Source organism: Hippopotamus amphibius, chromosome 3 (genome assembly GCF_030028045.1).
Source record: "Hippopotamus amphibius kiboko isolate mHipAmp2 chromosome 3, mHipAmp2.hap2, whole genome shotgun sequence".
Classification (NCBI taxonomy): Eukaryota; Metazoa; Chordata; class Mammalia; order Artiodactyla; family Hippopotamidae; genus Hippopotamus; species Hippopotamus amphibius.
Window position 1 is genome coordinate 92,921,192 of NC_080188.1, and position 13,114 is coordinate 92,934,305.

At 38.2% G+C, this 13,114-nt stretch overlaps 1 pseudogene; it reads left to right on the top strand.

The window, feature by feature from the left end:
- Positions 1–3,395: 3,395 nt before the first annotated feature.
- The window catches only part of LOC130848494 (ATP synthase mitochondrial F1 complex assembly factor 1-like), a 137,858-nt pseudogene continuing 128,139 nt past the window's right edge, over positions 3,396–13,114 (top strand).

The following is a 13,114-nucleotide window of genomic DNA, read 5'->3' on the forward strand; positions in this document are numbered from 1 at the left end:
ACTCTTTACCTAAGCAAACTTTTAAAAAATATAGTAACTAACACAGGGACTTCCCTGGTGATCCAGTGGTTAAGAATCTGCCTTCCAATGCAGAGGACATGGGTTTGATCCCTGGTGGGGGAACTAGGATCCCACATGCCACAACTACCAAGCACATGAGCCACAACTGGAGAGCCCATGCGTCACAATTACTGAGCCCACATGCCACAACTAGAAAGAGAAGCCCAGACACTGCAACGAAGGGCCTGTGTGAAGCAAGGAAGATCCCAAATGCTACAACTAACACCCAACACAGCCAAAAATTAATTAATTAATATTTTAAATATATATATTAACAAACACAATGCTTTTTATAAAAGCAAACAACAACAACAAGCACACAATAATGTGTTACTTCCCTTGAATTTTATGCTAATCTTTTTTGAAACTGTTTACTGTCCCCTTGTTACTTTTCCCACTTTATTTCTATTGCCCCTTCATTACAAATTAAATTCTGTTTACACTGAACTACTTTCTGTTCCCCTGATGAACCATTCTCATTTTCATCAGTATATGGGGATGTTCTGGGATCATATCATAACACATCCTTCAGGAAAATTTCCTTGACCTTGGTAGTTTGTATTATTTGCCTTCCCTAACCACTATCATAGAACCAACATTCAGGACTTTCTTAACCAAAAATTTAGGATGTTGTAATTTCTCACTTAGTACACTCTTTCCACCCTCAAAGACAACAAACTCTAGAAGGCCAAGGACCACAACTGTGTGGTTCACAATTAGAACACCTTTATCTGGCTCTCATATATATAAACTTGGGTAGAAAAGGGAAGTAGACAGATATATATTTGTATGAAAACAAGTTCTAATATACATACACATTTATCCACAAATTTGGAAAAATGTTTTTGATAATGTGATAAAAATATTTTGTCACTTCAGCTTGCCTTTTCAAGCTCAAGAAAGTTTTTCTTAGGAGGTCTGTGAGAGAGCATACAACTGGCATTTTTAGTACAATTCTATCATCACAAAAGCATAATATTTCTTCTTTTCATGACTACCCCTCCCTTATGAATTGATAGGGGAAGGCACAGCCCTTGCTTACCTAATGACAGTGGTGAAATTTGAAATCAGTTACCAGGATAAATAACAACTGAACACGACAATACAGTGCAGAATTAATTCACAAGTTTTAAGGAAATGTACCACATGGTAGGGTGGTACTCAGAGGGATATAACATTAAGTAACATTATTTTGTCCAAAATATTTACTGAGAGTATCTCTGTGCAAGGCACTCTGCTAGAGTTGTGCAGAGCAACTAAATTTTTAAATAAAACACAAATACATGTGCAGACACATGTACACACACATTTATGCTGCCAAGTAGAATGAAATACATTTCTTAAGAAGCAGATAAATGTTCTTATTAGTTCAGAGAATGGGATGATCAGTTCTTGCTGGAGAGATCAGAATAGAAGCATCTTCATGAGACGTGTGGCATTAAATGTGAGTGAGTGATGCTAGGACGATAAGTCAATAGTCTGTGAAAAGTGCAGCTAAAATAGAGATTGTGATGATGGGAAAACAGGGAAGGTTGAAGATATATTTGGGAAATCTGAAAGATGTAGATATCATGCAGAAATATGACAAGCTATAAATACATGGTTGATCTGAAACAGGGACAGTTCTGTATAACAAGGTAAGGGTTTCAGATGAAGTTAGACCATTTGAAAAGAGGAGGAATGGGATTAGAAATTTATTAATGAGAGTTTTGCTTTGGAGAAATTTTGTTTTTGAGGCAGAAAAAGAATTAGAAACTAATTAAATGATGTTTAAATGAGTGCTTCTGATATATACCCACAGCTTGTTGTAAAAAAAGGGTGTAAAAGGGGTTACAACCTCAAGGAGAACAATATTAGATGCAAACACATCATTATACCAACCATATTAGGGATGGATCATGTACCATGTAAATGGAAAAACAGGGTTTATTCTAATCTTTGCCATCTTGCTCATCTGTAACTTTCTTCTCTGACTCTCGCCATCCACTATCAATTTACTTACTTGTTCAACTTCCATTTGCATGTAAAGCAGTTACTGACTTGTTAACTCATATCACCTTGAGAAAAAAATTGCCCAATTTGAGTGTTCTGTTTATATACAGCTCCTTTAGTCTCTGGCCTGACAGGTCCCAGGCAAAACAATATTTTCCAAAGTTATGAGTACTTATTTTAATGACTGCACACATAGCTAGAATTAACATTTGTCTTCAGGTTTTGGTGTGAACATAAGTTTTAAAAGGAAATGAGACATTTACAAAAGTGATAGAGGCTTAACCATCCTGGGATGAGAGATCTAGGAACATGGTAATTTATTAGTTTGGATTAGATTTTGGTTACAAGAGAGAGAAAGCCTCTGTGAACTACACAGAAATTGACTTTTTTTTTTAGAACTTTTATTGACATACAGTTAACAGATAAAAAACAGCATATATTTAGAGTGTACAATTTGGTATCCCAATCTCCCAATTCATTCCCCACCCCCAACCCTCCCTGCTTTCCCCACTTGGTGTTCATGTGTTTGTTCCCTACATCTGTGTCTCTATTTCTGCTTTGTATTTCATCCTTCGTTAGCATTTGCCTTATGTATTGAGGTGCTCCTATATTGGGTGCATATATATTTATAATTGTTATCTCTTCTTCTTGGATGGATCCCTTGATCTTTATGTAATGTCCTTCCTTGTCTCTTGTAACATTTTTTATTTTAAAGTCTATTTTATCTGATATGAGTATCGCTACTCCAGCTTTCTTTTGATTTCCACTTGCATGGAATATCTTTTCCATTCCCTCATGTTCAGTCTGTATGTGTCCCTAGGTCTGAAGTGGGTCTCTTGTAGATGGCATATATATGGGTCTTGTTTTTGTATCCATTCAGCCAGTCTGTGTCTTTTGGTTGGTGCATTTAGTCCATTTACATTCAAGGTAATTATTGATATGAGTGTTCTTATTACCATTTTCTTAATTGTTTTGTTTTTGTTTTTGTAGGTCCTTTCCTTCTCTTATGTTTCCCGCCTAGAGAATTTCCTTTAGCATTTGTTGTAGGGCTGGTTTGGTGGTGCTGAATTCTCTTAGCTGTTGCTTGTCTGTAACACTTTTGATTTCTCCATCGAATCTGAATGAGATCCTTGCTGGGTAGAGTATTCTTGGTTGTAGGTTCTTCCCTTTCATCACTTTAAATATATTGTGCCACTCCCTTCTGGCTTGCAGAGTTTCTGCTGAGAAATCAGCTATTAATCTTATGGGAGTTCCCTAGTAGGTTATTTGTCATTCTTCCCTTGTTGCTTTATTTTTTTTCTTTGCTGGGAGCCAGGAAGGGGACTAAGGAGTGCCAGGGGAACATGACCACAGAGCAAGGTTCCACGTTCATCCACACAAACATGCCAAGACCACGGGAAGCCAAGCCAGATGCAGGCACCAGGAGCCTGTGGGCTGAGTACATGGTCCAGCATGGGGCGGGGTGGGGGGGCCCGGCCAGGGCTCATGCCTCCTCAGTGGCTGCCGCCATTCTGCCTGCCACCGGCTCCTTAGCCACCACTGCTCAGCCCCAGGGAAGCTGGAGGCTGTCTCAGCATGACCCTCCCTCTGCCAAACCCCCTCTGGCTGTCCCACATGGGGAACTCCACCGGGCACGCCTGTGCACAATGCCGCCTGCCTCCTGCCACCCGGGAGGTGGGGGGAGGTCAGAGAGCCTCGGCGCCACCCCGCCCCCCAGAGCGCACAGAGGCCGTCACCCCCTTGTTGCTTTTAATAATTTTTCTCAGACTTTAATTTTTGTCAACTTGACTACTATATGTCTTGGTGTGTTTCTCCTTGGGTTTATTCTGCCTGGGACTCACTTGCTGGACTTGGGTAGCTATTTTCTTTTCCATGTTAGGGAAGTTTTTGACTATAATCACTTTCAATATTTTCTCAGGTCCTTTCTCTCTCTCTTCTCCTTCTGGGATGCCTATAATGTAAACGTTGGTGTGTTTAACATTGTCCCAGAGGTATCTTAGGCTGTATTCAGTTCTTTTCATTCTTTTTTTTTTTTTTTATTCCTTTCCACATCAGTGATTATCACCATTCGGTCTTCCAGGTCACTTACTTGCTCTTCTGCCTCAGTTAACCTGCTATTGGTTCCTTCTAGTGTATTTTTCATTTCAGTTGTGTTGCATATCTCTGTTTGTTTGCTCTTTAATTCTTCTAGATCTTTGGTAAACTTTTCAATCTTTGCATCCAGTCTTTTTTAAAAGTCCTGGATCATCTTCACCATCATTATTCTGAATTCTTTTTCTGGAAGGGTGCCTATCTCCTCTTCATTTAATTGTTTTTCTGGGGTCTTATCCTGTCGCTTAATCTGGTACAAAGTCCTCTGCTTTTTCATTTTCTCTATCTTTCTGTGGCTGTGGTTTTCAGTTCCCCAAGATGAAATACTGCTGATACTGCTTGATACTGCTGTCTGCCCTGTTGTGGAGGAAGCTAACTAGGAGGCTCATGGGTGCTTCCTAATGGGAGGGACTGGTGGTGGGTTTGGCTGGCTAGGTGGAGCTCAGTAAAACTTTAATCTGCTTGTCTGCTAATGGGTGGGGCTGTGTTCACACCTTGTTGGTTGTTTGGCCTGAGGATACTTAGCACTGGAGCCCACACACTCCCCGATGGGGCCAATGGTGGACTCTGGGAGGGCTCACACCAACGAGCACCTCCCAGAACCCCCGCCACCAGCACCCCTGTCTCCTCAGCAAGCCACAACCACCCCCCACCTCCGCAGTTAACCCTCCAACACCAGCAGGTAGGTCTGGTTCAGTCTCCTATGGGGTCACTGCCCCTTCCCTCTGGGTCCTGGTGAGCACACTTTCTTGTGTGTCCTCCAAGAGTGGAGTCTCTGTTTCCCCCAGTCCTGTGGAGGTCCTGCAATCAAATCCTGCTGGCTTTCAAAGTCTGATTATCTGGGGATTCCTCCTCCCATTGCTGGACTCCCAGATTGGGAAGCCTAATGTGGGGCTCAGAACCCTCACTTTAGTGGGTGAACTTCTGTGGTATAACTGTTCCCCAGTTTGTTAGTCACCCACCCAGCATTTATGGGATTTGATTTTAACACGATTGCACCCCTCCTACCATCTCTTGTGGCTTCTCCTTTGTCTCTGGATATTGGGTGTCTTTTTTAGTGAGTACCAGTGTCTTTCTGTCAATGATTGTTCAGCATTTAGTTGTAATTCTGGTGCTCTTGCAAGAGGGAGTGAGTGCAGGTCCTCCTCCTCCTCCATCTTAACCCTATGTCCCAGAAACTGACTTTTGTCTCATGTCAAATTCTGGAGATGGTGGTCTCAGTGCTGGTGTGCTCTGTGGAATCATGCCTCTTCTTTCTAATGGATCAGACATTCAGATGTCTTTTGTTAAGTGACCACAGATGCCCCCAAGACCTGCTTCAGCTCCAACCTTCACGTCATCACTCTAGCTATCAAGAAGTAAGAAAGAAAATTAGAAGAATGTGATTCTCCATTCAGGAAAATTCCCAGAATTTGCACATATCACCTTCATGGACATCTTAGGGACCAAAATCTAGTCCCATGGACACATCCACCTCCAAGGTACACCTGAGAATATTATCGGTGCTCTTCTCATCCATATGTCTGCTTAAAATTTGGGGAGTATAACACTACTAAAGAGGAAAGAATGATTCTTTTTTCTGGTGGCTACAACATAAACAAGATAGCTGAAGCTTGTGTCAATAAATGTGTCCATAAGGGGAATTTAGAAGAGAAGCTCCTGTGATGGCTTCCATGAGACACAAGAGTGGAACTATGAGACAACAGGTGTCAGTCCCTGACTGAGCACTTCCAGGGAACTTCTCAAGACAGAAATTACCTTCTGTCTCTTGTATGCTATTGCTATTTTAAGTTTTCTGTGAAAGACAAACCTAGTCCTAAGTAATACAGAGAAAGGTCAACTGACTCTTTCACAATGCCTTCATTCAAACTGCTACCACAATAGAGAGACTTGTTTTCAAAGTTTTCAAAAATAAAATTAGGACTAACTGGTGAACTTACAAACAGGTATCATCTCATAGGTTGCTTACTGGATTTCTGCTACATACCAGACATTGTGCTAGACCATCAGGGGTAGAGTTTGAATTGATCTTACCACAGCTCTGCCTTCCTGAAATTTTCTATCTACTTAAGCATAAATATTTTAATAAGGTGATTTTACCCAAAAAAGTATATGTATAATTTTGGAAAGTTATATGAAAGAAAGGAAGAGAAAGAACTTTAAGTTTAACTTGCCCAAATGTGAAACTGGCTACTTTCATTACTATTTATGATTAGTTTTTAGGCAGAGAATGGATGACAACTTAGGAATGTGGTGGGGAAAATTCATGTGCAGAAAGCATACCTCCTGAAGTTGAAGGGCCCACACAAATCATGCATAGATACTATGATATGAAATCTTACAGAAGGTATGCTATAAATCCTAAGGCTGTTTGAAGAATATATTCTAAATGCTGCTTCAGGTGTTATTTTATATATCACATTAAATGTGTTTGTGCTCTGCTTGATAAGTACCTTGATAGATTTCATGGTATTAAAAGGATTATATTTAATTCCAAATGCATCCTTCAGCCTCCTCAGGAGTTAGGATGCCTTCTATCTTCCTCCATGAGGTTTGACCCAGGTGTGGCATGCATTAACTGCTTGATGGTTACGTGTTGCTGAGTAACTCATTTGGTCTCAAGCTGATGCTCAATTAAACCTCTAGGAAGCCAGATAGTTCCAAAAAAGACATTAGTTCCTGATTCATAATGAAAATGATTTGGGGAATTTAAAGAAAGCAGTATAACAATCTGATAAGGTAATTGCCTTCTTAATCCTGTAAGGTTTTGTATTCTATTGAAAATAGCACAAAGCCTCACAACCAGCTAATGTGAGATTTTAAAAAGCATTCTGTTGCAACACCAGAGTGGAGATATATACTGATATGTTCTTATTCATTTTGAAGTTAGTGTGTTTGCTCTTCTTAGGCAATCTAATTTTTCTGCCTCATAAAGCTATTTGAAATTTAGGTTGGCAGTCAAAAGTAGCTTAGAAATGATCTCTAGCTTTATTTTCAGAAGCAATGTTTATCTTTAAATGCCTTCCTGTAGCATTTCATCACTTTCTCCAAGTAGTATCATCCTCTCTTTTCACTAAACAAAATTAAAAAAAAAAAAAAGGTGACAATGTGATCACTTGACTTATAAAATAAGTTCTAATGCTTAAAAACAAATTAAGTGGAAAAAATTGTATTAAAGGCATGAGAGCACCTGACAGTATAGATATTTCTGAAAGCAAAACACGATCCAAGTTAAAAATATTCCAAGTTTGGGGATTTAAGATGGCAGCGTAGGAAGATCCTAAACTCACCTCCTCCCGTGGACACAACAAATCTACAACAGAATATGGAATGATTCCCTCAGAAAGGGACCTGAAAACTGGATGAACAAGTCCTCCACAATAAAGGGGGAAAAGTACGGCACTAATATGTTTAGGAGAGGCAGAGACAATCTTGCCAAGGAAAAAGCCATACTCCATTCAGTGATCCACAATCGAGAGGAATCACAAATGGTTGGATCTTTTCCCTAAGGAACAAAGGATCCAGGTTCCATATCAAGCTCCCCAACCCCTAGACCCTGTGCAGGAGAGACAAGCCCCCAAAACACCTGGCTTGGGAAACCAACTGGGAATACATCTAGGAAAACTATACAACTGAAGGGAATGGAAAACCCACTCATAAAGAGCCTGCATGCAGAGTGTCTTGACTCAAAACTAGCACAAAAACACTGGATTAAAAAACACATGGACTACAGGTGAAAGGAACATCATTATTAGTCTTGAAGTGTCTGCTGGAGGGGCAGGGACCAGTTGGGAAGCTCCCTGGGGACAGAGACACTGGCAAGTGCCATTTTTGTTATCTTAGGCTACCTGCTAATTACCAGCACTAGGTGCACCATTTACATTCTCCCTTTAGCCTGTTAGTGTGAGTGCACCCCTCTGAGAGCCCCACCCACCCTGCTCCTCAGCTGGACCTCAGAGTCAGCAGAGAGATAGCCCTGCCTACCAGCACATGCAACAGTTGTGGGTGGGCCTTGATGCTGGTCTAGGGCCAGCCCAAATCACTAGCATGCTTCAGCAGCATCTGTGACCCATCACAGCAGGAGGACACAAAGCCCACAAATAGGACACCTGTTGAGTGCCTCACTCAGGTGGCCAGGTGGGATTGTGGCTCTGAACCTCACAGGATATCCCCTAAATAAGGCCACTACCTCAAGACTGAGTGATTTACTTAGTACATAGAAACAGACAGAGAATTAAGCAAAATGAGGAGGCAGAGGAATATCTTCCAGTCAAAATAATAAGATAAAACCTCAGAAAAAGAGCTAAATGAAACAACAATAAGAAATCCACCTAGTAAAGAATTCAAAACAATGGTCATAAAGATGCTCACCAAACTTGAGAGATGAATGAATGAACACAGTGAGAATTTCAACAGAGAGACAGAAAATATAAGAAAGACAAAACAGAAGTTATAACTCAACTGAAAAAATACACTACAGGGGTTCAATATCAGACTGGATGAGGTAGAAAAACAAATCACAATCTGGAAGACAAAATAATGGAGCTCAACCAGGTAAAGCAACAAAATGCAAAACATAATTTAAAAAAGGCAAAGACAACTTAAGAGAGTTTTGGGACATCAATCAAAATAACATTCACATTGTAGGGGTCCCATAAGTGAAGAGAAAAATAAAGGACCAGAAAAATTATTTGAAAAATTAGTGACTGAAAACTTCCCTAATCTGGGGAAGGAAATGGAAATCCACATCCAGGAAGCCCAGAGAGTGCCAAATTAAAAGAAACCAAAGAGACACACTCCAAGACATATTATAATTGAAACAGTAAAAGTTAAGGATAAAGAGAGAATCCTAAAAGCAGCAAGAGAAAAACAACTTGCTGGTACAGAGGAAACCCCATAAGTCTCTCAGCAGATTTTTCAGCCAAAAATTTACAGGCCAGAAGGGATTGACATGATTTATTCAAAGAGCTGAAAGAAAAACAAAATTCAACCCAGAATTTTTTACCCAAAATGGTTATCATTCAAAATTGAAGGTGCAGTAAAGATGTTCCCAGATAAGCAAAACCTAAAGAAATTTATAATCACTAAAACAGCCCTACAAGATAAGTTAAAGGGATTCTTAATCTGTACTAATTGTTAACAAGAAAACATACAAAAACATCTCACTGGAAAAGGCAAATATACAATAAAAGTAGTGGTTCAATCACTTATAAATTAAGCATGAAGATTATAAGACAATAGTAGTAAAATTAACAAATTATAATACAGTAAAACCTTGGATTGTGAGTAACTTGTTCTGTGAGCGTTCCTCAAGACAAGCAAACATTTCTAATGCATTTCAACTTGATAAATGAGCAATGTCTTGCAATACAAGTAGTACATGATGCCAAAAGTCACAGGATCACAACTGAGCCAATGGAGCTGACCACCGACCAACTGATGGATATGCATCACCAGCAACAGCAAGAGGTTATGGAGGAGATCTCGTCTGCAGAGGAGGAGGAGAAAAAGGTGCAGGAATCCCTCAGTTCAAATGAGATTAGGGAGATCTGTAAAATGTGGGAAACAGTGCAAAATTTTGTAGAAAAGCACCACCTGAATAAGGCTGTAGCAGTGTGAGCAATGAATCTGTTTAATGACAATGCAATGTCACATTTCCTTGAAATCCTCAAAAGGAGGCAAAAGCAAGTGTCATTGATAGGTTCATTGTTAAATTTGCACGAAAAGGAAAAGATTCCATTGGGCCAATAGTAGCAGTGATTCCATTAGTGATAGTGAAAGTCATCCTACACAATAACCTTCCTCTCTCTTGTCTCCCTCACACCAGCCACAAAGGTTTTAAAAGGTAAGTGCAGGTTCATTTGTTTATTTTTCTTCATATTTTGTATTTTCTTCATTATTTTGTATTCTATTACAGTATTGTAATCATTTTTATATGAATATTTTTGCATTGTGGAATGAATCATCTGAGTTTCCACTTTTTCTTATGGGGAAATTTGCTTTGATGTACAAGTGCTTTGGATTACAAGCATGTTTCCAGAATGAATTATCCTCACAAATCAAGGTTTTACTGTAATTAGTTAAAAGGATGCATAAAATAAAAAGATATAAAGTATGTCATTGACAGCATAAAATGGGGGGGTGAATAAGATAGCCTTGGAATGTGCTAACAAATTAGACTATTGTTTATATAGAATATTATATGTGAACCTCACAGAAACCACAAGGGAAAAAACAAAAAGAAACTTACAGTAGATGCACACACACACGCAAAAAAAAAAAAAAAAGAAAAAGAAAAAGAAAAGAGAGAGAGAGAAAGGAATCTAAACTTGATGAAAGAAAACTACCAAAACACAAAGGAAAAGAGAAAGAGAAGAAGAAAGGAAGAGAGAGGAACTATAAAAATAGGCAGAAAACAATTTAAAAAATGGCAATATGTCCATAACTAGCAATATTTACTATAAATGTACTAAATGTACCAAGCAAATGACATAGAGTGGTTGAATGGATAAACAGTTCTATCAGCGTACAAGATCTCACTTCAGAGGAAAGGACACACAGAAACTAAAAGTGAAGGAATGGAAAAAAAAAATAAGCAAATGGAAATGAAAAGAAAGCTGGAGTAACTATACTCATATCAGACAGAATAGACTTTAAAACAAAAACTATAATAAAAGACAAAAAGGGTATTAAAATATGATAAAGGGGTCAATCCAGCAAGAAGGTATAATATTTATAAACATATATGCACCCAACAGAGGGATACCAAGATATATATAAAGCAAATATTAATGGATTTAATTGGAGAAAGTGAAAGTATTAGTAAAATCATTAATACCCACTTACATCAATGGGTGTATCATCCAGACAGATAATCAATAAGGAGTTGCTGGGTTAAATAATATATTAAATCACATTGCTTAGTAGATATATACAGAACATTTTATTCAAAAGCAGCAGAATACAGATTTTTCAAAAGGGCATATGGCAGATCACATTAGTTCAGAAAACAAATCTCAAAAAACTCAAAAAGTTTGAAATCACATCAAGCATCTTCTCTGGCCAAAATGGTATCAAACTAGAAGTTGATCACAAAAGAAAAAATAAATAAATAAAACCCACAAAAATGTGAAGATTAGACAAGATGCTACTGAACAACCAAGGGGTTATCAAAGAAATCAAAGAGGAAATCAAATTATACTGAGAGATAAATGAAAACAGAAATACAACATATCAAATTCACAGCAAAAGCAGTTCTCAGAGGGAAGTTCTTAGCAAAGGCCTACCTCAAGAAACAGATAAACAAAGAATCCCAAATAAACAATCTAATTTTACACCTAAAGGAACTAGAAAAAGAATAAGTAGAAAATTAGCTGAAAAAGGAAATAGTAAATATCAGAGTAGTAATAAATAAAATAGAGACAAAAAAATAGAAAAGTTTGATGGAACTCAGAGCCAGTTCTTTAAAAAGGTAAACAAAATCAACAAACTATTAGTGAGACTAACCAAGATAAGAGAGGACTCAAATACATAAAGTCAGAAATGAAAGAGGAGAAGTTACAACTGATATCACAAAAATGCAAAGGATCAAAAGAAACTACTAAAATAATCATACACCATAAAAATTGGACAACCTAGATGAAATGGATAAATTCCTAGAAATATACAGTCTTTCAAAACTGAATCATGAAGAAAAGGAAAATCTAAATAGACCACTTGCTGGTAAGGAGATTGAAACAGTAATCAAAAATTTCCCAGCAAGGAAAAGTTCAAGACCAGAAGACTTCACTGGCAAATTCTATAAAACATTCAAAACAGATTTAATATGTATTTTCTCAAACTCTTCCAAAAAATTGAAGAGGAAATTTTCCTTAACACAACTTATGAAGCTAGCATTATCCTGATTTCAAAATCAGATAAGGATATATCAAGAAAATAAACCTAACGAACATTTACAAAAATCCTCAATAAAATATCAGCAAACCGAATCCAACAATACATGAAGGAATCATACACCATGATAAAGTGGAGTTTATTCCAAGGATGCAAAAATGGTTCAACATCTGCAAATCAATCAAAGTGAAACAACACTAACAAAAGAAGGATAAAAATCAAATGATCATCTTCAATAGACATGGAAAATTTTGACAAGATAGAACATTCATTTATGATAAAAACTTCAAAAACCAGGTATCAAAGGAATGTACTTTAACATAATAAAGGCCATATATGACAATCCCATAGCTACCATCATCCTCAACTGTTAAAAGCTAAAAGCTTTTTCTCTGAGTTCAGGAACAAGCCAAGGGTGCCCACTCTTACCACTTACATTCCACATAATATTGGAAATCCCACCCACAGCAATTAGACAAGAAGAAGAGATTAAAGAGCATCCAACTTGGAAAGGAAGACATAAAATTGTCACAATTTGCATATTATATGATACTTTATATAGAAAAGGAAACCCTAAATAATCCATCAAAGAAACTGTTAGAACTAATAAATAAACTCAGTAAAGCTGTAGCATACAGGGCTTCCTAGGTGGTACAGTGGTTGAGAATCCGCCCTCAAATTCAGGGGACACGGATTCAATCCCTGCACCAGGAAGATCCCACATGCTATGGAGCAACTAAGCCCCTGTGCCACAACAATTGAGCCTGTGTTTTAGAGCCTGTGAGCCACAACTATTGAGCCCACGTGCTGCAACTACTGAAGCCCACGCACCTAGAGCCTGTGCTCCACAACAAGAGAAGCCACTGCAATGAGGAGCCTGTGCACCACAACAAAGAGTAGCCCCCACTCATCACAACTAAAAGAAAGCCCATGCACATCAAAAAAGACCCAACACAGCCAATAAAATAAATAATTAAAAAAATAATAAATAAAGCTATGGCATGCAAAATTAAATATATAGAAATCTGTTGTGTTTCTGTGCACTAGTAACAAAACATCATAAAGAAAAATTAAGAAA